The following is a 26,419-nucleotide window of genomic DNA, read 5'->3' as shown; positions in this document are numbered from 1 at the left end:
GTTACCCACTCAGAATGTGACCTAGACTACCAAAAGTGCTACTGAGAGTAAAGAATGTTAGAATGGGTGGTAGATACTCAGAAAGGAGAGGATTAGTGTTTGTTTCAGATTTAGGATTAGCTGCATCAATCATCGGGGACTGTGGCTTGCCCTAATAATTATTCTTTTATTTTTATTACTTTTTGAGTTGTGACGACTTACTACTACTTTAGAAAATTGTTGACAGTACAGTGTGAATTTTATGTGGTGTATTTGACTGGATCCAGGCAGTGCATGATGGACTGTAGCGGATTCTGAGTCTTACTCATCCATACTCCCTCTACCCTTCCCATTTCCATCTATGCTTGCCCGACTTCCAGCTACCAAATCTTATGTGTCTTTGTCTGAAAGTTTTTTCTTTTTTCTTTTTTTCTGACACTGTAATTCTATCTGTTAAAAGTCCAAAGATACAGGGGAAATAGCAACTTTGAAAACAATTCTCTATGTGGCAATGGATAAATACCCTCACCATCTTATAGTTATGCTTGAGAAAACAAAATCATATAGTATACTCTGACTATAATGATTAGCAAGCAGAATTTACCTCTAGATATTCACAATGGTTGCTTGTCTAATAATCTACCTTTTCTCTTGACTTTCTTACCTCACTTTCATTCTCTTCTACCACAATTTCCTGGTATCTCCTCACACATAAAATATTAGCATCCAAATCATTCTTTCAGCGGACTCTAACATGGGCGACCCTAGCATAGAGTTAACTTGGATTCATGAAGGTTTTTTTTTTTTTTTTTTAATTCTTATAGAGACTTGGTAAATCACAGAAAGAAAAAGCGATATTCATAGGAAACACTGACATCCGAGGGAAGAAAAAAGGAGTAATATGTACAAAGACTCCAGGAAATAGAAAAACAGAAGGAAACACAGTGAGAATTTTCTGCCAACAAACTGAAAGAAGGAACATTCAGGGAGCCAAAATTTTAGAAATGTAAAGTATTTTAATAACTAAAAATTGTCCATTGTTTTTAGTACGTCGATTATTTCTGTGTAGGCAGCAATCAGATTCTGGTACACTTAAGAGATCAGTGAGAGGGTGATAGTGAGAAGGTCACAACGTGCTAGCAGCCCTCGCTTGCTCTCTGCGCCTCCTCGGCCTAGGCGTCCGCTCTGACCGTGCTCCAGGAACCCTTCAGCCCGCCGCTGCGCGATGAGGACCCCTCCGGGGCTGGCCGAGGATGCAGCCAACTCCCTCTGCACCTGGGAGGTGTGGAGGGAGAGGCGCGGGCGGAAGACCGGGCTGCACGGGGCGCTCGGGGGCTGGCGCGTTTCCAGGTGGCGGTGGTTTCCAGGTGGCAGCTGTTTCCAGGTGGCAGCGGTTTCCAGGTGAGTGCAGCTCAGCAAGCCCCGCACTTGGGGCGGCCAGCCGGCGCCTGCTGGACTTGATGAGGGAACTAGCTCCCTCTGGGCTGCCTACACTGGGCGCGGCTGGCTGGCACCTGCTGGGCTTGATCCAGGAACGAGCTCCCTCTGGGCTGCTGGAGTGCCAGGGCTAGGTGCCACAAAGTCCCACTGGCTAGCCACAGTGAAAGGTGAAACCTGCTTGGCTTTTGGGATGGGTGGGGACTTCGAGAACTTTTGTCTAGCTAAAGGATTGTCAACGCACCAATCAGTACTCTGTGTCTAGCTAAAGAGCCCTCTCTGTTTAGTTAATCTGGTGGGGACTTGGAGAACTTTCGTGTCAAGCTAAAGGATTATAAGTGCACCAATCAGCACTCTGTGTCTAGCTAAAGGTTTGTAAACACACCAATCAGCACTCCATCAAAACGGGCCAATCAGCTCTCTGTAAAATGGACCAATCAACTCTCTGTAAAATGGACCAATCAGCTTGCTGTAAAGTGGACCAATCAACTCTCTGTAAAATGGACCAATCAGCTCTCTGTAAAATGGACCAATGAGCAGGATGTGGGTGGGGCCAGGTAAGGGAATAAAAGCAGGCCACTGGGCCAAGTAGTTCCAACCCTATTGGGTTCGAATTCATTGCTTTTCAAGCGTTGTTGCTGCTATGCTCACTCCTCACTCCACTCGTTGGATGCACACTACGTTTGTGGACTGTAGCATTTTGTGGTGAAGGTTTGTAGTTTCCGTTCTGAAGTCAGCTGAGACCACTGAACCCACGGGGAGGAATGAACAACTCCAGAGCCCTGCTTTTATGAGCTGTATACAACTCATCCTGAAGGTCTGCGGCTGTTAAGCCACCAGGAGTGAACAAAGAATTGCGGATGGGTGCCTTTGAGAGCTGTCATGCTCACCGTGAGGGTCGGCAGCTTAACTCTTAAGTTAGAGCCGCGAACCCACCAGAAGGAAGAAAATCTGGCCATGTCCCAACAGCGGAAGGAACACACTGCGGACACGCCATCCTTAAGAACTGTAACACAGTGGGGGTCTGTGGGTTTGTTCTTGAAGTCCGCAAGACCATAGAACACACCAATTCTGGAGACAATAGACCAAGAACCTACCAATTCCGGACACACTAGGCTGAAGGTAATTTCTGAATGAATGACAGAGAAAGGCAGTGAGTAAATAGTTATTTGCAAGGAGTTGTAGAAGAAATACTTTAGAGACAGAAGGCTAGTAAAGACAGATAGTAATTGATAAACAGTAAGACACCTGAGAGTAACAGCGAGTGTAATCAAGGAATCTGAAAGGATAAGAATTTAGAGCAGAGAATGCCACACTTTAGACTTAGAAAAGTCAGAGGGTGGGAAACGGCTTCTTTGTGAAGGTATATATATATATATATATATATTTTTTTTTTTTTTTAGAGGAAAACAATTTGACATAAAATCGCAGAAACCTGAATTGGCTCTTTGAGATAAAATAGCCCCTGCTTCAAGTAATTACGGAAAAAAAAATTACATAAGATACATTTTTTTACCTGAATTTCAGGTATTCACAGCCAGTATAGCCTAGATTTCTGAAGTAAATAAAAGCTACTTAATTAAGGCTTGACAGAATTATTGCCTGCAGGGCTCCTTGGGCAATTGGCATTTGCCAAAATTACTCCTAGACAAGTCAGGTGGTATGGAGGAGTCAAGCAATTCATGTAGAATGTGTTACTAAATAATTGGTGACCTAAGTGTCCCAGGTTTATTAGGTAACAACTGCTTTTAACTTTTATTTCTATAGCTTTACATTGACAAATTTATCTTTAAGTTGTGAAGTGTATGACCTGTGTTCAAAAACGAAAATGTAAATACTGATTTCAATGGAGTATCATATAAAGACCCTGTGTTTAACCACCGCTCAGGAAAGAAAGCACCGTTTAGAAACACAAAATTAGTTTCACTTTCCAATCACTATCCATTCTCTACTACCCACAAGTAACTACTATCCTAACTCCTAAAATTATAAGTCAGAACTGCTTAATTTTGTACTTTTAAGTAGAAACGTATAGCTTTATATCTAATTTGCCCAATATGAAAATAATCCATGTTTATGTAGCTGTATTACATTATCTTTAAGTGAACTACAATATTCCATAGTGTGAATATAATGCTATTTATCCATTCTATGTATGACAGCTATTTGAACTTTATCAGTTTTTGTCCTGAAAATGTCTTCTGCCCGATGTGGCTTGTAATTGTTCTTTTTGTCATACTTAAATTTACATAATGAGTTTTTATTCATGTGATGTACAAATTACAAATGGCACTGGTGTGAATATTCCCTTACATTCTCTTGGTATACATAAACCTGTTCGGTAGCAGGTTACATATAAAAGTTTAATAGGCAAAGTTATCAGTGTGAGGGTTTTGGTTATTCACCATTCTATGCATACGTTAATATTGACATTTTTTAAGCCATTTTGGTTGTAATACAATGCTACTTAACATTTGATTTGAATTTGAGGTTTTCTAATAGTCAATTCCTCAGGCTCCCGAGTAGCTGGGACTACAGGTGCGTGCCACCACGCCCAGTTAATTTTTGTATTTGTAGTAGAGACAGTTTTACCATGTTGGCCAGGATGGTCTTGATATTCTGACCTCGTAATCTGCCCGCCTCAGCCTCCCAAAGTGCTGGGATTTACAGGTGTGAGCCATGGCGCCCGGCCAACCTCTTCTTATATGGACCATTTGTATGTCAATACAACCTTTTTTATATTGACCATTACTTACATAAGAAAAGGCCAACCTTTTCTTGACTGTTTCTTAAATTTTCTTACGTTGATCATTTGTATGTCTTTGATTTTTTTTTTTCCTTATTTTTTTGAGCACTAGTTTTGTTTTTTGGCTTTGTCTTACGGAGTTTGTTTTGAAAAGTAACCCGTTTTCAAATACATGATATGAAAATATTTTCTCTCATTTCTTGGGCTGCATTTGAAGAGATGACTGCACTCCTATGTTTACTGCAGCATTATTCACAGTAGCCAATGTATGGAAACCTCCTAAATGTCCATCGACAGACAAGTGGATAAAATGTCATCCTCTCTCTCTCTCTCCCCCTCTCCCACACCACAATGGCTGTTATTAAGCTTTAAAGAAAATTCTACCATTTGCAATATGGATAGACGTTAAAAACATTTTAAGTGAAGTGTCAGTCACAGAAGGACTAACACTGCGTGATTCCATTTATATGAATTATAAAAGTAGTTAAGCTTATAGAAGCAGAAAATAGAATGGTGGCTGCCAGGGAGGTATATAAAGTTATTCAATGAGTATGAACTTAACCATTATGCAAGGTGAATAAATATAAAAGATCTGCTCTACAACTTGGTGCCTATAGTTTAGGAAACAATATTGTGCACTTGAATATTAAGCAGATCTTACGATAAATCTTGACACACACAAAGGGACCGAAGATTATTTGGGGGATGATGAATAGGTTTAGGTTTATTACATTGGTTGTGATGATATCACGGATGTATGCATATGTCTGAACTCGTAAAAATTATATACGTTAAGTGTATACATTGTTTATCAATGATGCCTCAAAACTTTAAAAAGTAGGTAGAATAGAAATTTTGGTTTTATTCTGATCTCGGTATAATTTTTTGATAGGCATGATTTTTATTCAAAAGTGCTTTCTAGAATTCATTGGTAAAACAACATAGGTGTAGACGTTTTATCTGAAATACTTAAATTATATAATATTCTGTTCCATTGTTATATTTTGAGTTTCATTTTAAGGTATCGTTTAATTTATATTTTAAAATGTTATAATTTGCCAATACATGCTTTATAATCTTTTTAATTCGCATGTATTTGTATATTTCCTTTTTTCTTCAGTCTCAGCTTGGGCAATTTTACTGGCTTTTTATAGAATTTGTCAGTTATTTCTATTTAATCTTCAGTATTTTACCTTTCTCTCCTTCATGTTTAAATGTTTAAAAATATTTTAATATATATAATTGATATAACTTGGATATTTGTCCCGTCCACATCTCGTGTTGAAATGATTACCAGTGTTGGAGGTGAGGCCTGGTAGAAGTTATATCATGGGGCAGATTCCTCATAAATGGTTTAGCACCATTCCCTTGGTTATAAGCGAGTTTTCGCTCACTTAGTTCACTCAAGATCTGGTTATTTAAAATATTCTGGAACCTCATTTTCTCTCTTCTACACTCACCAGGTGACATAGTGGCCTCCCTTCACATTCCACCATATTTGCAAGCTTCCTGAGGTCCTCAGGACAGCAGATGCCAGCATTATGCTCTCTACAGCCTGCAGAACTGTGAGTCATTTAAACCTCTTTATAATTTACCCACACTCAGCTGTTTCTTTTTAGAGATGCACGAACAGACTAATACAAGAATCATCTTAGCCTGTGTTACTTTTCTAATGTAGACATTTGAAGCCGTAAACCTCTAAGCGCAGATGTGGGTAGATTACTAAAATTTTGATATGTCTTTGTTTCCGTTAAATGTTTTCTGATTTGTACTGTGATTTTCTTTACATGAGTTATTTGGAAGCTTATTTTTCATCTCCCAACTTATGGTGCAGTCACGTGACTTTAAAAAAATTGATTTCTAACTTATTTCACATTGGTCAGGAACATAACCTGAATGATATAAATCATTTAATATTTGAGACTAGTTTCATGGAATATGTGGTACTTTTTATAAATGGTCTTAGTGTTCCTAAAATATTTTGTGAAGTTATTAAGGTATTTCAAGTTTGTGTGTATAAAAAAATATACATGTTATACTTGTATATTTAAGTGTAATATATACATACATGAATATACACATTTTGTGTTTATCAGATGGTTTACAAGTCGTATTAAGATCTTCAAAGGCACTATTAAAGTCGGCTTGTATTTTGTTACTTAGAGGCTAGGTTAAAATACTCCACTTTCATTGTGAATTCTTATTCTATTTTTTTGTAAATTTTTGTAGTTTTTTACTTTCTTGAAGGGCAGTTTTACCTAGCACAGAATCTAGTATGTCAATCATTTTCTTTCAATACTTGAAGATACCAATTTTTTTTTTCTTTTGATGGAGTCTTGCTCTGTTGCCCAGGCTGGAATACAGTGGTGCCATCTTAGCTCACTGCAAGCTCTGCCTCCCAGGTTCATGTCATTCTCCTGCCTCAACCTCCTGAGTAGCTGGGACTACAGGTGCCTGCCACCACACCTGGCTAGTCTTTTTGTATTTTTTGTAGAGGTGGGGTTTCACCGTGTTAGCCAGGATGGTCTCCATCTCCTGAGCCGTGATTGATCAGTCCGCCTCAGCCTCCCACAGTGCTGGGATTACAGGCGTGAGCACCGTGCCCGGCCAATATCACTTTAATTCTTATAGACATCCAGTTTCTGTTGAAGTACTTGAGTTGTCCTATCATTACTACTTTAAAAATATTCTTTCAATTCCGTGTTGCTTTTTTTCCTTGTTTCATTGGGCTTCTAGTATTTTTTGTATTCTAATTTTGTATTAGCATTAAAAAATTGTGCCTTTTTTTAAAATTCAGAGTTTTGGGGATTTTTTTTAATCTGCCTTGATATATTTTATTTGAATATTCTCAGCATTTATTTCTTCAATTACTGCTTCCCTTTTTTCTGTGTTCTCTTGGTGTGACTTTAATTATAAATGATTATATGTATTAAAATGTATCTATTTTAATTCTTACCACCAGTGGCAATTAACTTAAGTGGGCTAGGCTATGCTGTTTGTTCAAATACTATAGATGTATATTTAAAAGGTTTCACATTTACAGTCCGTAAATGTTAAAGTTGGCTATCCTCAATAATGTAGGTAGTCCTCATCCAATCAGTTTAAAGCCTCGAGCAAAGATAGGTTTCCTGAAAAAGAAAAAAAAAAATTCTGCCTCAAGGTTGCAACATAGAGACCCAGCCTGATTCTGTCTGCTGCCCTAAGTTTCAAACTCAAGACTGCAATATAATTTCTTATCTGAATGTACAGACTGGCAGCCTGCCCTACAGAATCCAGGCCAAAAAAGTCTCATAATCTTATAGGCCAATTTCTTAAACTTTTTCTGTGTGTAAGTATATGAATATATGAATATGAATTGAATATGAATATTATAAATATGTAACATACACACATGCACACTCATTCTCTGTTCTCCAGAGAAATAGATGAGTATAATAGGATTCTATTGGTTCTGGTTCTCTGGAGAACCTTTAATACAGTACCTGCTTTTATTCCACCCTATAGTTTCTGTAGGCTTCAGTCTGGATAGTTTTTCTGATTTGTTAGTTTACTAATTCTCAACTGTTAGTTATTGGTTGAATTATTTCAGTTTCAGAATTTGCATTTAATTTTTAAGCATTGTTCTTCCAAAGCTAACATCATTTGCATGTATATCTTTAAACATATTAAACATAATGAAGTTAGAATAGTTAACTATCTGGAATCCAATAAGCTCTGTTTCTATAATCTATTTTTCTCATTTTCTCATGTTATGTCCTATGTCCCCTCTTGCACCTGATAAGTTACATAAAAAAAACACAAACTGAAGACTTAGAAAGGGTTACCTTCCTCGAGTAATTCATTATTTTTTCAAGCTAGTAGGTAAATGATTTATCAATTATGATTACCTTCATCCAATTTCAGGTACTGAAATGACTGTAAATGGCCCTGCTAGTTTGTTTACCCTTATTCCTATTGTCTATTCAATCCAGATATTGATAGTTTATCAGGACTCTCAATTTTGCTGAGCGCTGAATTCAAATTTTCAGTGTTTTCTTCATGACTCTGTTTAAAGATGATTTCCTTTGGTTTCCCAGCAGCTTTTCCTGGAATTGTCAGATATCCCTGGGGGAAAGCTGTCTGTAATAATGAGCTCCTCTCTCTATTTTTAAATCCTTGACCTTATTCCTATAATTTGTCACTGTATTTTAATCTTTTCAATGCCTTTCAATAGAATTCAAAACTAATATTTATTATACTTTGTAATGCTCATTTTGAAGCACTGATCCAATTTTAAGTATTCATTTCCAGAAGGGGATATCTTTTGAATGTAATATTACGACAGGTGATTTAAAACAATCTGAAACTCTTTACTACATTTATATTTAGTCGTAAAAGTGAGCATATCTAGAAATACACTTGGACATTTCATAGTAGAAAATATTCTATAATTCATCTAGCCTATCCCTTCCAGAATAATAATCATATTTCGAGTTAGACTGTAGTTAAGACTTCAAACATTCAGGCACATTATTTGACTTCTTTGAACCTAAGGGTTTTCCCATTTAAAACAAGACAAACATGATTTATCTCATAATGTTGACTTAAAACCATATTAAGTAATGGAATAGAATGGGAAGGCCGTTGGACAGTAAACATAGTTGACAGATCTGGTTCTTTGCACCTTTTATCTTTCAAATGTAGAAACAAGGCCAATCACTTAAGTTGATTACAGGTACATTACTAAAAATTTCTAACAAGCCCATGCTAAAAAGCAGGACATCCTAATTTACTCCCTAGCATTCCTCTAATTAGTGACGGGCATTTGTCAACAACAGCAAACTAACAGCTCATCTCGGTTGTGAAATAGGAGATGGACTCCCCAAGAATATCCTGTCAGCACTGGGTCCTGTCATCTCAACATCAATGTGAAAAACAGCAACTTCTGCAGAGAAAGATTTAATTTAGATCTAATGTCCATCATTCAAGTAGACATTTTTTACATCCCCTTGCAGTTCCTGCTACACATTCAAAAAAAATCTTTTAGTGCTGCGCTTACAAAATATATCTAAGCATTGTACATCCATCTATGCCCAGCTATTAAACATACGCAGCAAATTTTCTATCCATGTTCTTACAATGCTTTCATTAAAGTATAATAAAATTTTGATAGTTTTATTGATATTAAACCACCATGATTTTCTGTTTATTCATGGATTCTTCAGGCCTACTCTTAAGAGTTTTAAGTGCTTCACATAAATCCTTGGTTATGTAAACATTATTTGGCATATGTTTAAACAGACCACTCGCATTTATTTCATCATTCTATGGGATAAAATAAAACAATATTTTCTCCTTGGTTTCTTCAAATGATAATGTAAAAGATTGAAAATAAGTAGAAGAGTAAGTTGCTATTCAGATGCTCCAGACATGTTTCCTCTGAAGGTCACATTAATAATACAAATTTAAGGTAACTTGTATGCTTAATGAGTACAATTAGCCAGTCAATTTGCTGTACTCTTCTATCTGACCTTCTATGGATGAAGTTATAACCTAATACTTTTATTAGCTTTTGCTTTTTTTAATAATGCACATTTTAGAGTGACAGTAAGTCACACACCATGGTCTAATGATGCTATTAAAATTCAACCCACTGCTCATAAAACAGTTTAAGTCTCTTTGCCCTTTGTAAGCCACATTTCTGTAGCTGTATCAGTTGGAAGTGGAGAAGTTATAAAGGTGTCTCTAGGCTCTTCTCAGTAGGTTAGCATGATTCTTGAATATTCACTGGCACCAATTTCTTCTGTGCCACTGGCTCACCTGGAGCTATGTGAATATACTGAGGTGGATGACTTTAGTCATCATTGACTACTCTGGCTGAATCTTTAGTTTTTGGTTGAGGTCTGATACCTGCTTTTGAGCTTCATCCTGTGTAGCCTCTTTGTCGCTATGGAAAATACATTTGGATTGGATATTTTGTTGAAAACAAAAGCATATTAAAATTATAATGTCAGGTTCCTTAAAATACCCAAATACTTAGGGATGACACTCAAGTCTGCATGAAAAGAGCTAAGAGATATGTTTGATGTTTGGCACTAATAACATTTCAAATGGCTTCATGTGTCAGTCTGAGAAATACACTGAAAATCCTCTTTAATTTACATGTCACTGAAAATTTGTGTCACCTCTAAGTGTATATTTTATTATAACTGTTCTTTTAGTTTCAAACATGTTGCCTCCGGCCTGAAGACCTTTTACAAGGTCAGAGATCAAAGGGATTCCTCTAAAGTCCCACATCTTTCCAAAGTCCTATTTCAAACACATCACACATTTAAAAAGAAATCAGATTAAACTCATGAAATCTTGTCTCTGAAATCCTATTACTACAAACATAGCACATATTTTTAAAAATCTGATTAAATTCATGAAAGTTTTATCTACTTTGGAAGTAGTTTGATTACTTTCTCTTTTGAAAATGCCACTACAGTTACATATAAAACTCGGCATATGTTTATAACTTTTTGTGTATGAGAATCTTCTCAGTGAATAAACATGTTAGCTTCTATCAATTTTTCCTCTAATTTCTTGTGATATATTATTTCCTGGATTATCAATGAAAAGGGCACTACAAGCTGATATTAGAAAAAATACAAATGTAATTAGAAAGATGTATATCTGATACGAAGTGAATTCAGCATCAGAAAAGTTTTCTACTTTATGTGGCATTTATTCATTTACATTAATATAAGGTGGGTAGTGGAGGTACTTCTACCCTCAATAGGTATAGAAATTGAAACTGATATATTCAGATGTATTTATAATGTATATTTTAAATACAGTGTATGTCATATATGAGGTTATCCACCTGCACACTGCAGAAAGACGAAAAACTGACTTAAGAAAATTTAGATCTCTCATACAGTTGAGGTATTGTCATTCCAGGTTTGATACTGTAACTCTTGTTTTCGGTTCCCAGACTTTCTTGCTACTTTTCTTAAAATCCAGCTCTCGTCTTTATGGTTCAGTGTATCAGTTGGAGTTCAAATGAAAGAAGAAAATTGTATGTGGTGTGTGTATTAAAATATATTTGTATATATTCAAATGTATTTATATATTACATGTCATATATGTAACATACATAAGGTTATCCACCTGCACATTACAAAACAAGGACTTAAATAAGAATTTATCTCATACAGTTTACTTATGTATTATAAAGTACTTAAAATATTTATATGATAAATAATTTCATGACATAAGTTCATTATACATATTTATAATATGCTTTTATCATTGCCCAAAATGTAGTAACATGGCCACATTCAGTTGCAAATGTGGCAAGAAAAGGTGGTATTTTCACTCAATGAATACAATTAGTGCAAATAAGATAAAGGGGGAGATCAGATTGCCCAGTAGCCAAGTAAAATTATTTTCCTCACAAATGAATTACAACATTTCTCTAAATTTAGAATCTCTTGCTCTTTCCATTAATCTTCTCTACATATTGTACTATTGTTTCTCTCTGTGAATGTGAACTCTTGTATTTACTTTCACATATAATAGTTGAGGTAAAGGAAATATAGTAAAATCTAATAGCACGTGTCTAAAATAGTATATACATTATATGTTTTGCATTTAATATGTGAATCTGATTACATATGGTATAAGATGTGAAAAATAGGTAAATTTAAGGGACTATTTTCTTATGACAGATACAAAAACTATTGTAACAAAACATTTTCACATTTCAGTTTTATTTACAAGCATTCCTTAATGATGATCTAGCCTTATGTCTGGATTGCTTCCAAAAGACCCACAAAACATATTAAGGTCTATTCTGGACTTGATGTTAAGATCTGCTATACATTAATAACCAAAAATCACAATAACATTAACAGCTGCCTAATTTAATGGTGATAATGATTTTCAAATGCTGCATGTTTCTTTTATACTTATATTCAATTTGAAGTTAAAAAAAAAAAATTAAGAACATTTAAATGTGTATGTCAGAATTTTTAAGTGGGTGTCTTTATACTCCAATATCTTTAAAGAGCAACATATTCCTGTGTGTGCAGAAAAATTTATTCAGTTTGATATTCCCCCAGGAACTTTTTAAAATACACTGTCCTCCTCTAATCCACTTAAATAATATACTGCTATTTTCTTTAACTAAAATATAGTCTTAGTTTTACCATAGAGGGGGAAAAAAATCTATTTTAGTAAAACCTTAACTTTTCTCAAAAATTTAGGGCACAAAATTTTTAAGGCTATAAAAAACTCACCCAACCTGACGTATTTTTTTAAAGAAGACTTGTCCTCATCTAGGGGAGAAAACTGATTATTTTAAATTGCTAGTTAAGAAAATTTAAAATATGACTATAACACAAATTTAACAATTAGGTTAATGTATTTGCAGTGTTTTAAGAGATTGCAGAAAATTTTGTAAGATCCTAAAGTCAATCTTAATTACCCTGCATGATTTGAAAGGTTAATCTTGTTTTATATCCCTCCAGTACAATGAGAAGTAGAATAGGTAGTATGGAAATGTTAAGGAACTTAAAAGCAGCTCTAAAAAGTCTGCCTTCATCTATTATGGGCAGATTTCTACTCTGAGTATCATAAACTCACTTATACTCATTTTTCCCCCCCCTACAAGCGACAACTACAACCATAAGCCAAGATCAACCGTTTAAAAATCAGTTTCATGTCTTTAGGAATTGCAAATTAAAACATTTAGGTATTTCCACACACTTACCAGAATGACTAAAATCCAAAACTGACATCAAATGCCGACAATGATATGGAGAAACAAACTTACAAGTTACTGGGAAGAAATGCAAAACAGTACAGACATGTTATAGTTTGGTCCTTTCTGACTATAGTCATTATAGTCTTACTGCGTATTTCAGTAATCATAGTTCTTGGTATTTAACTGAAACTTACATCTACACAAAACCTGTACACAAGTATCTATCAGATTTATGTATAATTGCTAAAACTTGGAAGCAAGCAAGATCCCTTCCAGTACATGAATAAATCAGCATTCTGTGACACATCAATCCAATGAAATATTCAGTGATAATCTTATGGAAGAATCTAAAAGGTGGATCTCGTAGACACTAGAATAGTAGACACTGGAGGTGGGAGAGAGGAAGGGACAATGGGGAGAGGTTGGTCAAAAGGTATAAAGTTAAATGGGAGGAATTTGTTCTATTGCATAGTAAGATTATGGTTAACAATGCATTATATATTTAAAAATAGAAGAGAGGATTTTGAATGTTCCTACCACAAACGAGTGGTATGAGGTGATAAATTCGCTAATTACCCTGAATTGACCATCACATAATGTATACATTATAACTTCACATTATAACTCAAAAATATGTACTCCTATGTGAAATTTAAACTACAATTTAAGGAAAGGAAGAAATGAGCTATCAAACTTCAAAAAAATATGAAGCAACTTTAAATGCATCTTACTAAATGAAAGAAGCTAACCTGAAAATAGTACAGGGTGTATGATTCTAACTATATGACTTTCTAGATAAGGTAAAATTAGAGACAAAAAAATTGCCATGTGTTCGGAGGGACAAATGGTGGGATGAGTAGGTGGGGCACAGGGCATATTCAGGGCAGTGAAATTATTTTATAAGATACTGTAATGGGCCAGGTGCAGTGGTTCATGCCTGTAATCCTAGCACTTTGGGAGGCTGAGGCAGGCAGATCACCTGAGGTCAGGAGTTCAAGATCAACCTGGCCAAACATGGTGAAATCTTTACTAAAGTACAAAATTTAGCGAGGCATGATGGCACATGCCTGTAATCCCAGCTACCCAGGAGGCTGAGGCAGGAAAGAGACTGGAATCTGGGAGGCGGGGGGCTGCAGTGAGCAGAGATCATACCACTGCGCTCCAACCTGGGCGACATAAGTGAGACTCTGTCTCAAATAAGTAAAGATCATGTAATGATAGAGAAATGCCTCATTATGCATTTGTCAATAACCATAGAATGTTACTGAACAAACAGTGAAACCTGATCCAAACATGAACTTTATAATTTATTCATGTTTGCTCATTAATTGTAATGTACCACACTCATGAAATATGTTAATAGCAGGAGAACAGGAAAAATTGGGAAACAGAAGTTCTTTCAGCTCAAATTTTCTGCGAACTCAACCCTTGTAAAAAGTTATCTATTGGTTAAAAAAATAAAGCATCTCAAAATTTTACACTCTGATAGAATTAGGTAGAATTGCTGCTATGAAAAGGATAACGTAAAACATAAAATGTGGTTTGTAAACCAGTGTCTGGCAAATTCTGTAATTAAATGTGGATCAGTCCTAATGTCCTAAAATTTGAGTTTTTCTAATCGCTGTATATATTTTATTTTTGCTACATTTCCTTAGCTTGGTAATTCACTCAGTTAATCTGTTTCCTCAGTGGATCTTATAACATTTTATATTGGTGGTCCCTAAGATCAAAATAGCCATATCTTTGAAAAATTTTACATTTTAGGAGGTCAAAAGATTAAGCTTAAATATCTCTAAGGAAGTTTACACATCAAGTCTAAGAGTTTTTAAAATCATCCAAAGTTTGTTTTCATTCGGACGAGCACACCAGCACAGAGGTATTCTTCAGTTACTTTTCAAACATTTTTTTCACCAAATGTACGTACATTATAGTCTCGGTAAGCAGATGCTAAGAAGACAAACTTATCTGAAGCTTATGTGTTGAGGGAGACAGAGTTAACATGGAGACAAATGAATAAAATAGTAATTCTAGACAATGTTAAGTGCAATGAAGAAAAATATATGAGAATGGGAATTATTTTTGATCAGATATTCATGGAGGACCATATTTGCTTTTGATTCGTTATCTTCTCTCTCGGTTGAGATACGTGTTTGTAACCATTATGTTGCCTTTCAGAAATTGTAAATTGATACAAATTTTGTACCATAAAAATTTCTTAAAATAGCAAATATATTTGGGTAACTGTGGACCAAGTTAAATACATTGCTCCCATGTGGACATAATACCTTAACAGAGTTTACAACGAAAATCTCATTAAATAAATGTTGCTGAAACCTAAATCACTTATATTCAGAGATTACGATTGCTCTTAATCATTTATGTTGAGATATCCCTTTTCATGATGCCAACGTGGATTTCTCTTCACTCGTAATTCCCCATTTCCTAACCCTAGTCTGCACAGGAAAAATTTGATTCTCTTGCCAGTGCTTCTCTGGTTCGCTTTCAGCTCAATTTAAGCCATGTTAAAAATGTTCGTTAATCTTTACCTCAGGAAGAGGGGAGAACTGCCCTGAGAGATGTTTGTGTTGTCCAGAATTAGATCAGTTGAAATTGACAGTTCTCATTGCTTTCCTGTATCAGAGGTCCCTCATGGTATCCCAATAATTTTAATGTTAATCTTTTCTTACAAGGAGCCAGAGTTCAAAATATGCACATGTGCATGCACGCACATATATATATATATATATATATAGCTTATGGAATTAGAGATATCTGTTCTCAGTGGAAGCAGTATTCAATAGGAAAATTCAATGTATTTATAATAGTATACTTGCAAGTAGAAAAACTCCATGATTAAACAAGTGTTTAAATGATTTTATTTACAGCTGATTAAATTTGTTGATGTTTTCTCAAATAATGGATCAATGTAATAGGGAAAATAACTTACCATATTGGTCTATTAATGTAATATACTCCATTAACACTTATACTGATGCACTTTGAAGCTGTTTGGATCATTGGTGAGATAAACAGACTAACCTGGGTCCTGGTCTGTTTCCCATCAATTAGTTGGGATTCTTGAGTAAATTTGGTTATATCAATTAAAATGGTTTTACATTCCCTATGTCATAGTTTAGTATGTGTGATGCACATGAGCTACCACATATTAAACATAAATACTGATAAAATATTTTCTGTATTATTGTACTGATATTTTCAAATATTTTACTGATAAAATATTTTATATTTATTTAATTGTATGATGTAATATAGTCTAAAATAGTTTTCATTTTAACAATGGGCAAATGTGACCTCCTTATACATATTTGTTTTAATTGGCTGTGGGATAATTTATATTTTTGATGATACACAAATTTCAAAAGGTTAGCCATTATTGAATTCCAGTTTCACTTCTGTTTAATCAAGGGATGCCAAGTCAGAAAAAGTAAATACACATGAAGACCACGTTTCTTATGAAAGTTTCTCTTAATATTTAGTTTATAAGGGTTTATGTCTTCGCACATCAGTAAGCAACTTTTAACTTTCTTCAATGCTTAGTTGGGACTTTTTGATTCACGAGGTTTTATGTGAATAAACCCATGAATATTTAACTCATGTTAATAAAAGTTCAGTATTTGCATCTCGAAAGACAATCCAGGTAAACATCCTCACATGCACAGCAAGAGCTCTTTTCTGTTATATGTCACATGCTAGAGTTGCTAATATATATAAAACTTAAAGCAAGAAAATGATTCTTACTCTTCGTTAGCATGTAACATATTGCCAGTACTTAGTCTCCCCGTGTGCTCCTGTACTTTTCTTAACCACCTCATTCTCTGTTTCAATCTGTCTGTATCCCCATGTCCAGTGGCCCCTAGACACACACTTTGTATTTTTCTGTTTTTACACTCCATCGATAGAAAATCTTAGAGGATATATTCTATTTCTTGCTTTTTCGTGCTCAACATGACACATTCTTGGGGTAAATGAACTCTATTTGGTATGTTTCCTTTGATATATTACATAAACTTAGTTATCAATTTTGATAAATTAGTCATTCCAGTTATGATTTCATACTGATTCATCAATTAGTTTGGTATTGATGGCTATTTGGATTTTTTGCAGTTTTATTATAAAATATCTACTGTTGAACATGGGTTAGTTCCCTGTAATTGTCACCTGTTCTACAGGAGTCTCTTTGGCGCTCTCTCGCTCTCTCTCTCTCTCTCTCTCTCTCTCGCGCGCACACACACACACACACACACACACACACACACACACACAGGCAATTTCATCTTGCAAGTTCTTTGGAAACCTTTTTTTACCTGTAGTAAGAAATTCCCGTTTCTCAATTTGTCAACCACCTGATTTGTCTTTTCCAAGGATTACCAAAATGGTTAGTTTAGATGCTGTTTGTTATGGTTTTGTATGTCATTGTTTCCATCACGTATCACACACCCTCTTAAGTGGGAAGAGTTAATGGGATGACCAAACACTGGACAGATGAGACTGAGACTAGTCATATATATCCACAGCCCAGGGAAGAAGGCATCACTTGCCACTCAGGGCCATATATGTGTTGCTCTTGAGAAGCGTGAAAAACCAGAAGCTATGGGAAGCTGACTTTGTGATATCAAGATGATGAAGTGCCCCCTTGGACCCAGTGAGGGATGTGATTGGCATGTTTGCCTATTTCTAGTGGGTGGTGAGAAACTGAAACTCACTATTCAGTGATAAGCAGTACTTGACTTGGTCTAACTGGTAATGAAGGTTGATTGGCTAGGAGAACAGGAGAGCAGAGTGAGGAGGGGAAACTGATTAGGTCATAGTCCTTCTGATTTTTCCAGCTGTCAAAGCATAAATTGCTAGTTTTTAGACCTTACCACATTCGTTTACAATTTTCATATGGTTTTAGGTCACTGATTATCTGTGCATTGCTGGTTTTTTGACTCCTCCTACTTATCCTTACTGTTATTTTATATTTTGCTTTTTGATTGACAGATATATTTTACATATTCTGGATACTCTTCCCTTATTGCAAATTTGCTTTCCTAGTGTTTGATCAGTCTTCTCTTTCAATTTACATATTTTGATATACAAACATCTTAGTTTAAATATAGTCAAAGGTATATTTTTAACATTATTAGTAAATTCAGTGCCATGTTTACTATATCCTTAAACTCCCTAATATTAATCTGTATTGCATCTTAAAATATATAATTTTGACTTTTCCTTTTTTATTTTTAATTTACATGGAGTGAGTTTTTGTGAATGCTGTAGAGTAAGAATTCAATTTGGATGTTTCTTTATTCCCTTGCATATACACAATGGTCCTGAGAATACTTAATATATAGGGCATGCGTTTCTCAGTCGTTTATAATGCCATCTCTACAACAAAACAAATGTGCATATGTATATCCATTTTCAGATTATTTTGGTTTTTCAGTGGTTTCACATTGTCCTATTCCTGTGCCAATGCAACACAATATTAAAATATTCATATTATAAATCTCATTTTTGCCACTTTTATGGATACATAACAGTTGTATGTATGTATAAAGTACATGTGATATTTTGATACAAGTGTGCAATGTGTAATTATCAAATCAGGGTAATTGGGATATCCATCTCAAGTATTTATCGTCTAATTCTACTTCCCTAGTTATTGTGAAATACACAAATTATCGTTAACTGTAGTTGCCTGATTGTGATTAAACACAAGATCTTATTCCTTCTATCTGTATTTTTGTACCCATCAACTATCTTCTCTTTATCCCTCCCTTCCCACTACTCTTCCCAGCCTCTATCAACTTATTCTACTCTCTATGAAGTCATTTTCTTTTTACTTCCCACATATGAGTGAGAACATGTAACATTACTCCCTCTGTGCCTGGATTATGTCATTTATTATGACAGCCTCCAGTTCATCTGTGTTGCAAATTACAGGATTTCATTCTTTTTATGGTTGAATAATATATATATGTCTGTGTGTGTACATACATATATACACACACGTAAATATTCTTTATCCATCAATGGACACTCGGGTAGATTACATAACTTGTCCAGTTTGAATAGTTCTGCAACAAACATGGGTGTGCAGATGTCTCTTCAATATACTGATTTTCTTTCTTTGGATATATACACAGTAATGAGATTGTGGATCAAATTTTAGTTTCATTTTCAGGTTTTTAAGAAACATTAATACTGTTCTCCATAATAGCAGTACTAATTTACTTTCCCATCAACAGTTTGAGGGTTCTTCTTTCTCCACACGCTCACCAGCATCCGTTGTTATCTTTTTGATAAAAGCCACTTTAACTGGGGTGAGATCTCATTGTAGTTTTGATTTGCATTTTTCTGATTAGTGGTGGTGAGCGTTTTTAATACACTCGTTGGCTGTTTGTATTTCAGAAATGTCTATTCAGATCGTTTGCTCATTTTTTAATCACTTTTTTTCCTATTGAGTAGTTTGAGCCTCTTATATATTCCTGTTATTAATCCCTTGTCAGATGAGGAGTTTGAAAATGTATTCACCCATTCTGTGGGTTATCTTTTCACTTTTTGCAGATATTAGAAGGAAGGTTTCAGTTTTTTGCTCTTCGGTGTGATACTACCTGTGGGTTTGTCACATGTGGCTTTTGTTGTGTTTAGGCATGTTCCTTTTATACCCAGTTTTTAACGTTTTTATCATGAAGGTATATTACATTTTTTATGTATTTTAATGAATTTTAATTAAATAAATTTTAATTAAAAATTTAAGAAAGTATTTTATCAAATCCTTTGACATCTCTTGAAATAATGGTACGGTTTGTGTCTTCTGTTCATGTCGTGCATCACATTTATGGTTGGCATATGCTAAAACGCAATCTTTTCAGCCCTAGGATACCCCCTTTTGATCACGATGAGTGACATTGTTAATGTGTTGTTGAATGAAGTTGCTCATATTGTGTTGAGGATTTCTGCATCTATATTTGTTAGGGATATTGGCCTGCAGTTTCCCTTTTTTGGTTCAGTCTTTGTCTAGTTTTAGTATCAGGGTAATTAGTAGCTTTGTGGAATTAGTTTGAAAGATTTCCTTGCTCCTGGATTGTTTGAATAGGATCAAACCCTGGGCTTTTTCTTTGATGGAAGAATTTGTATTACTGCTTTTATCTCATTACTTGTTATAGGTATACTCAGGGTTTGGATTTTCTCATGGCCTTATCTTGGTAGGTTGTACGTATTTAAGAACTCATCTATTTCTTTTGGGTTTTCTAGTTTATAGGCTTTTAACTGCTCATAAGTCTCTAATCCTTTGCTTTTCTATGGTGGCAGCTATGGTATCTCCTTTTTTGACTGATTTTATTTGGGTCTTTTGCTTTTTTCTTAGTCCAGCTAAATGTAAATTTCATTTATCTTTTCAGAAAACTTGTGTGTATTTTGTCTCCATAGTGTATGTTTCTGCTCTGATAGTCATTCTTTTATTCCACTAATTTGGGGGTTCATTGTGCTCTTTTCTAGTTCTTTATGATACATCATTAGGTTATTTGAAGCTTTTTTCTTTTTTGATGTAAGAATTTATTGCTATAAACTTCCCTTTGATACCAGTTTTGGTATATTCCATAGATTCTTGTATGTTTCCATTTTCATTTGTTTCAATATTAAAAATTTTTTTCCTAATTTCTTACCCACAGTCATTCAGGAACATATTATTTTCCTTGTGCTTTCATAGTTTCCAACGTTCCTCTTGTTATTAGTTATATTCCATTGTGGTCCAAAAAGTTACCTGATATGATTTCAATCTTTTTGATTTTTTTTTTTTTTTTAAGACTTGTTTGTGGCCTAACATATGGCTTAGCCTTAAGAATATTCCATGTGTGAAGAGAGAAATATGTATTCGGCAACCTTTGGATAAAATGTTCTATAAATGTCTCATTAGGTTCATTTGGTTTATAGTACAAATGAAGTCTGATGTCTGCTTGTTGAATTGCTATTAGATAATATATCAAATGCAAGTGGATTTAGAAGTCCCAAACTCTGTTGTATTGGGGTCTATCTCCAATATTTGTTTTATGTATTTATGACTTTTCACTGGCTGCTTTTATATTTAAAATTTTATATCCTCTTGCCAAATTCAGTCCTTTATGATTATATAGGGATGTCTTTTGCCTCTTTTTACAGTTTTTTGTCCTAACATTTATTTTTTTTGATTGAAATATGTATACTTTTGCTTTTTTGTTTGCATTTGTGTGTAATATCTTTTTGTATACCTTCATTTTCAGTTTACGCATGTCTCTGTAGGTTAAAGGATTTTCCCGTATGGAGAATATAGTTGGGTATTGTTTTCATTATTCACACATTCTGTGTATTTTGATTGGAGTATATTTTTCATTTCTGTGTAATGTTATTTTTGGTAGGTAAGGACTTCTGTCATTTTGTTGTTTGATTGGTAATGTCTTTTTCCTCCCCCCCTTTTTTTATTTTTATTTTTATTATTTTTTTTTGGTCGTCTTTGTGTACTAGTGATTTTACCTGGCTATACGTTTTAACTTCTGGCTTTGTTTTTTGGTATTACGGGATTTTGCTTTGTGTTTACCATGATACTTAAAATAACATCTGATAACCAATTATTTTACACTGCTAACAACTTAAATCTAATCATAAAGAAAGCAAGCAAAAAGAAAATTTTAAAAAACCTCTGCACTTTAACTCCATCCCTTTCTTTTTTTTACTTTTTCTGTTCACTATTTAACTTTTTCAAATTATTGTCATTATTCCTCTGTGTGTAGGCTTATCTTTTAGTCTATTACTAAAGATATGAGCAGTTTACCCACCGCAATTATGATACTAGGGTATTCTTTGTCCCTATATTTTTACCAGTGAGTTTTATTCATTCATGTAATTTCTTTTTTTTTTTTTTTTTTTTTTTTTTTTTTTTTTTTTTTTTTTTTTTTTTTTTGAGACGGAGTCTTGCTCTGTCACCCAGGCTGGAGTGCAGTGGCCGGATCTCAGCTCACTGCAAGCTCCGCCTCCCGGGTTCACGCCATTCTCCTGCCTCAGCCTCCCGAGTAGCTGGGACTACAGGCGCCCGCCACCTCGCCCGGCTAGTTTTTTGTATTTTTTAGTAGAGACGGGGTTTCACCGTGTTAACCAGGATGGTCTCGATCTCCCGACCTCGTGATCCGCCCGTCTCGGCCTCCCAAAGTGCTGGGATTACAGGCTTGAGCCACCGCGCCCGGCCCATGTAATTTCTTATTGCTCTTTAACATCTTTGTCTTTCATACTGAACACCTTTTAGCATTTGTGTATAAGACAGTTCTGGCAGTGATAAATTCTCTCACCTTCTGTTTGTCTGGTATAGTCTTTATTTCTCATTCATGTTTGAAGGATAATTTTGCTGGACATAATATTATAGGTTGAAAGGGTGTGTGTGTGTGTGTGTACGTACGTACGTACTTTAAATATGTCATCCCACTCCCTCCTTGCAAGTAAAGTTTCTGCTAAGTCTGCCGCCAGATGTATTAGAGGTTTAAATGGTGTTTTTTCTTTTGCTGCTTTTGAGAATATTTTTATCTTTGACCTTGATAATTATATATGCCGAAATAGTCTTATTTGGGTTGAATCATCTTGTACGTGTCTATTCACATCTTTCTCTATTTTGTAAACTTCTGTTACTATTTGAATGTGTTTTCTACCCCAATCTTCCTTTCCCCCTCTCTCTGTCTCCCCCCATCCTTTTTTTTTTTTTTTTTTTTTTTTTTTTTGAGACGGAGTCTCACTCTGTCGCCCAGGCTGGAGTGCAGTGGCCGGATCTCAGCTCACTGCAAGCTCCGCCTCCCGGGTTCACGCCATTCTCCTGCCTCAGCCTCCGAGCAGCTGGGACTACAGGCGTCCGCCACCTCGCCCGGCTAGTTTTTTGTATTTTTTAGTAGAGACGGGGTTTCACCGTGTTAGCCAGGATGGTCTCGATCTCCTGACCTCGTGTACCACCCGTCTCGGCCTCCCAAAGTGCTGGGATTACAGGCTTGAGCCACCGCGCCTGGACCCATTCTTCTTAATCCCAATAACTCTTAGATTTGTCATATACATGCATGTATCATGGACTGCCTTCTGGTTCAGAATGAGTCTAGGAACATAGTCCAGGAGCAAAATCCAGGAATCACAGCGTTTAGGAATCTTCTTGGTGCTTTATTTTACTGTGCCTGAGCTGCTGGTACCCAAGTTGCGAAACAAAGTCTTCTGTACTCTCTCCTCTAAGTGGGAAATGCCATTCCATGAACTTCTCTGCCAGGAGTTGGGGGGAAGGTGGTGCAAACGTTCCCATGGCCACTGCAGTCGGTGTCACACTGGGTTACATCCAAAGTCCACTGCCTCTGAGACCAGGGCAGCTCCTTGGCTTGCCCAAGAATTGCAGTCCTGTGGACCAACTGCCACACAAATTAATTCAGGCCCCCACTATTTAAGTCAGCCAGTAGTGAAGCTGGCCAGGATTTAGTTTCCTTCCACTGGAGCAGAGGATTCTCTAGTCCAGGGCTGGGCTATATGCCTCCTCCAGGGGCGCAAACAGCTACATTATTATTCCACTGTGACAGGGAGGCACTGAGTTCCACTTCTAAGTTCCACACTCACTTTCCTCTCCTTCCCCCAGGCACAGCTTCTCTCTCCATGCTTACACTAGCTGGAGGAGAGGTGGTGCAGGCAATGTAAGACTGTCTTTGCTACTCTCTTCAAATGACTCTTTACTTGTTACTATGTTAAAAGTAGGTACTGTGATCAGTGACCTGAATTTTTTGTCCTTAAGAAGGTGCTTTATGTAGATAGCTGTTCAATTTGATGTTCCAATTTGATGCTAGAAGGTTCTACTCAGCCATCTGGTTCTGCTTCTTTCTCCCAAATGTGAATATTTTTAAGGCAAATATTTTTATTTTAATGCCTTTTTAAAAAAATTTATTAATATGAGCTTGTCAAGTTTCTTGTAGCCTCTTATAGAATTTTGATCACATTTTAAAAAAATATATTGTTTAAATTGACAATTTATAATTGTATAAATATATAGGGTACAAAGTAATATTATAATGTGAGTACGATGAGCAATAATTAGCTAGTTCACATATCCATTACCTCAAATATGTAACATGTTGTAGTGAGAATAGTTAATATTTACTCTTAGCAACTTTGAAATATATAATACTCTATTAACTACTCTCACTATACTGTGAAATAGAACTTAAGGGAAAAAAAACACACATCTTCCTCTTAACTGACACTGTGTACCCTTTAACAATCATTTCCCCATTTCCTTGAACTTTCTCAGCATATGTAATCACCACTCTACTTCCTTAGAAATATGTAAGCTATTTTATTCTAAACGCTCTTTGCCCTCTGATGATAGTATGTTTTTATTTTATCCACAAGAAGAAGCTAAAAGATTGAGACCAAAAAAACCACATGGAGTTCCATAATCATTTGTGTCATCAAAATATGCAGGAATTTCACAAGCTAATTAATTTGCTCTCAGTCTTCTTTATCCTACTGACATTTGTTTTACTTTTCCCCTTATGCACTCCTTCTGTCATAAAAAATAAATGTATTCTATGTGCTAAGAGAAACTAATTTTAACAGTAAAACTAATCAATTTTATTTTAATTATAAGATTACCTGAACATTCATTTATAAAAGGGATTTTTTTCTGAACTGAGTATGATTGTGAGTAGTCATATTGTAATCTTTGTACACTTATATTATTGTGGCTGAATGGAAAACTAAGAGTGGAGGTAATAGGTCAGGAATATGCCAATTTTAAATTGTGGTACATATTATCAAATAGTCCTAACGACTGTATCAGTATAAACCTCGATCAAAAATTTACAAGGGTAACTAATTTATTATGCCCTTATAATAGTGTATTTCAGTTATTTAAATTACATAATTCATATAATGACTTTTCTATCATTTCATATTTTAATAATTGTTGAATTATCCATTGTTTTAGAGCCATATAATTATATATATATTTAAGTTCTAGGGTACATGTGCACAATGTGCAGGTTTGTTAACATATGTATATATATGACATGTTGGTGTGCTGCACCAACTCGTCAATAACATTGGGTATATCACCTAATGCTATCCTTCCCCGCTACCCACATCCCACGACAGGCCCCAGTGTGCCATGTTCCCCATCCTGTGTCCAAGTGTTCTCATTGTTCAGTTCCCACCTATGAGTGAGAACATGTGGTTGATTTTCTGTCCTTGTGATAGTTTGCTCAGAATGATGGTTTCTAGCTTCATCCATGTCCGTACAAAGGACATGAACTCATCCTTTTTTTATGGCTGCATAGTATTCTGTGGTGTATATGTGTCACTTTTCTTAATCCAGTCTATCATTGATGGACATTTGGGTTGGTTCCAAGTCTTTGCTGTTGTGAATATTGCTGCTGTGAATATTGCTGCTACAAACATGTGTGCATGTGTCTTTATAGCAGAATGATTTATAATTCTTTGGGAATATGCCCAGTAATGGGGTGGCTGGGTCAAGTGGTATTTCTAGTTCTAGATCCTTCAGGAATTGCCACACTGTTCCACAATGGTTGAACTAATTTACAGTCCCACCAACAGTGTAAAACGTGTTCCTGTTTCTCCACATCCTCTCCAGCACCTGTTGTTGGCTGACTTTTTAATGATTGTCATTCTAACTGGTGTGAGATGGTATCTCATTGTGGTTTTGATTTGCATTTCTCTGATGGCAAGTGATCATTTTTTCATGTATCTGTGGGTTGCATAAATGTCTTTGAGAAGCGTCTGTTCATATCCTTTAGGCCACTTTTTGATGGGGTGGTTTGATTTTTTTTTTTCTTGTAAATTTCAGTTTTTTGTAGATTCTGGATATTAGCCCTTTGTCAGATGGGTAGATTTTAAACATTTTCTCCCATTCTGTAGGTTGCCTGTTCACTGTGATGGTAGTTACTTTTACTGTGTAGAAGCACTTCAGTTTAATTAGATCCCATTTGTCAATTTTGGCTTTTGTTGCCATTGCTTTTGGTGTTTTAGTCATGAAGTCCTTGCCCATGCCTATGTCCTGAATGGTATTGCCTGGGTTTTTTCCTAAGGTTCTTATGGTTTTAGGTCTAACATTTAAGTCTTTAATCCATCTTGAATTTTTGTACAAGGTGTAAGGAAGGGATCCAGTTTCAGCTTTCTACTTACGGCTAGCCAGTTTTCCCAGCACCATTAATAGGGAATCTTTTCCCTATTTGTTTTTTTGTCAGGTTTGTCAAAGATCAGAATGGCTGTAGATGTGTGGTATTATTTCTGAGGGCTCTGTTCTGTTCCATTTGTCTATATCTCTGTTTTGGTACCAGTATCATGCTGTTTTGATTACTCTATACTTGTAGTATAGTTTGAAGTCAGGTAGCGTGATGCCTCCAGCTTTGTTCTTTTGCCTTAAGATTGTCTTGGCAATGTGGCTCTTTTTTGGTTCCATATGAACTTTACAGTAGTTTTTTCCAATTATGTGAATAAAGTCATTGGTAGCTTAATATGGAGAT

The 26,419-nt window shown here is 35.4% G+C and overlaps 1 long non-coding RNA gene across 1 annotated transcript in view; it reads left to right on the top strand.

Moving 5' to 3' along the window:
• The first annotated feature begins 2,005 nt into the window (after positions 1-2,005).
• The window catches only part of LOC126940662 (uncharacterized), a 46,059-nt gene continuing 21,645 nt past the window's right edge, over positions 2,006-26,419 (top strand). The window contains exons 1-2 of the long non-coding RNA XR_007720860.1: positions 2,006-2,538; positions 5,626-5,727. This is a non-coding gene — a long non-coding RNA (uncharacterized LOC126940662). The remainder of the gene's footprint in view (positions 2,539-5,625; positions 5,728-26,419) is intronic.

The sequence above is a fragment of the Macaca thibetana genome, chromosome 17 (assembly GCF_024542745.1).
Source record: "Macaca thibetana thibetana isolate TM-01 chromosome 17, ASM2454274v1, whole genome shotgun sequence".
NCBI classification, from domain to species: Eukaryota; Metazoa; Chordata; class Mammalia; order Primates; family Cercopithecidae; genus Macaca; species Macaca thibetana.
Note: the sequence above shows the minus strand (reverse complement) of the source record. Positions and strands in the feature narration are given on the sequence as shown.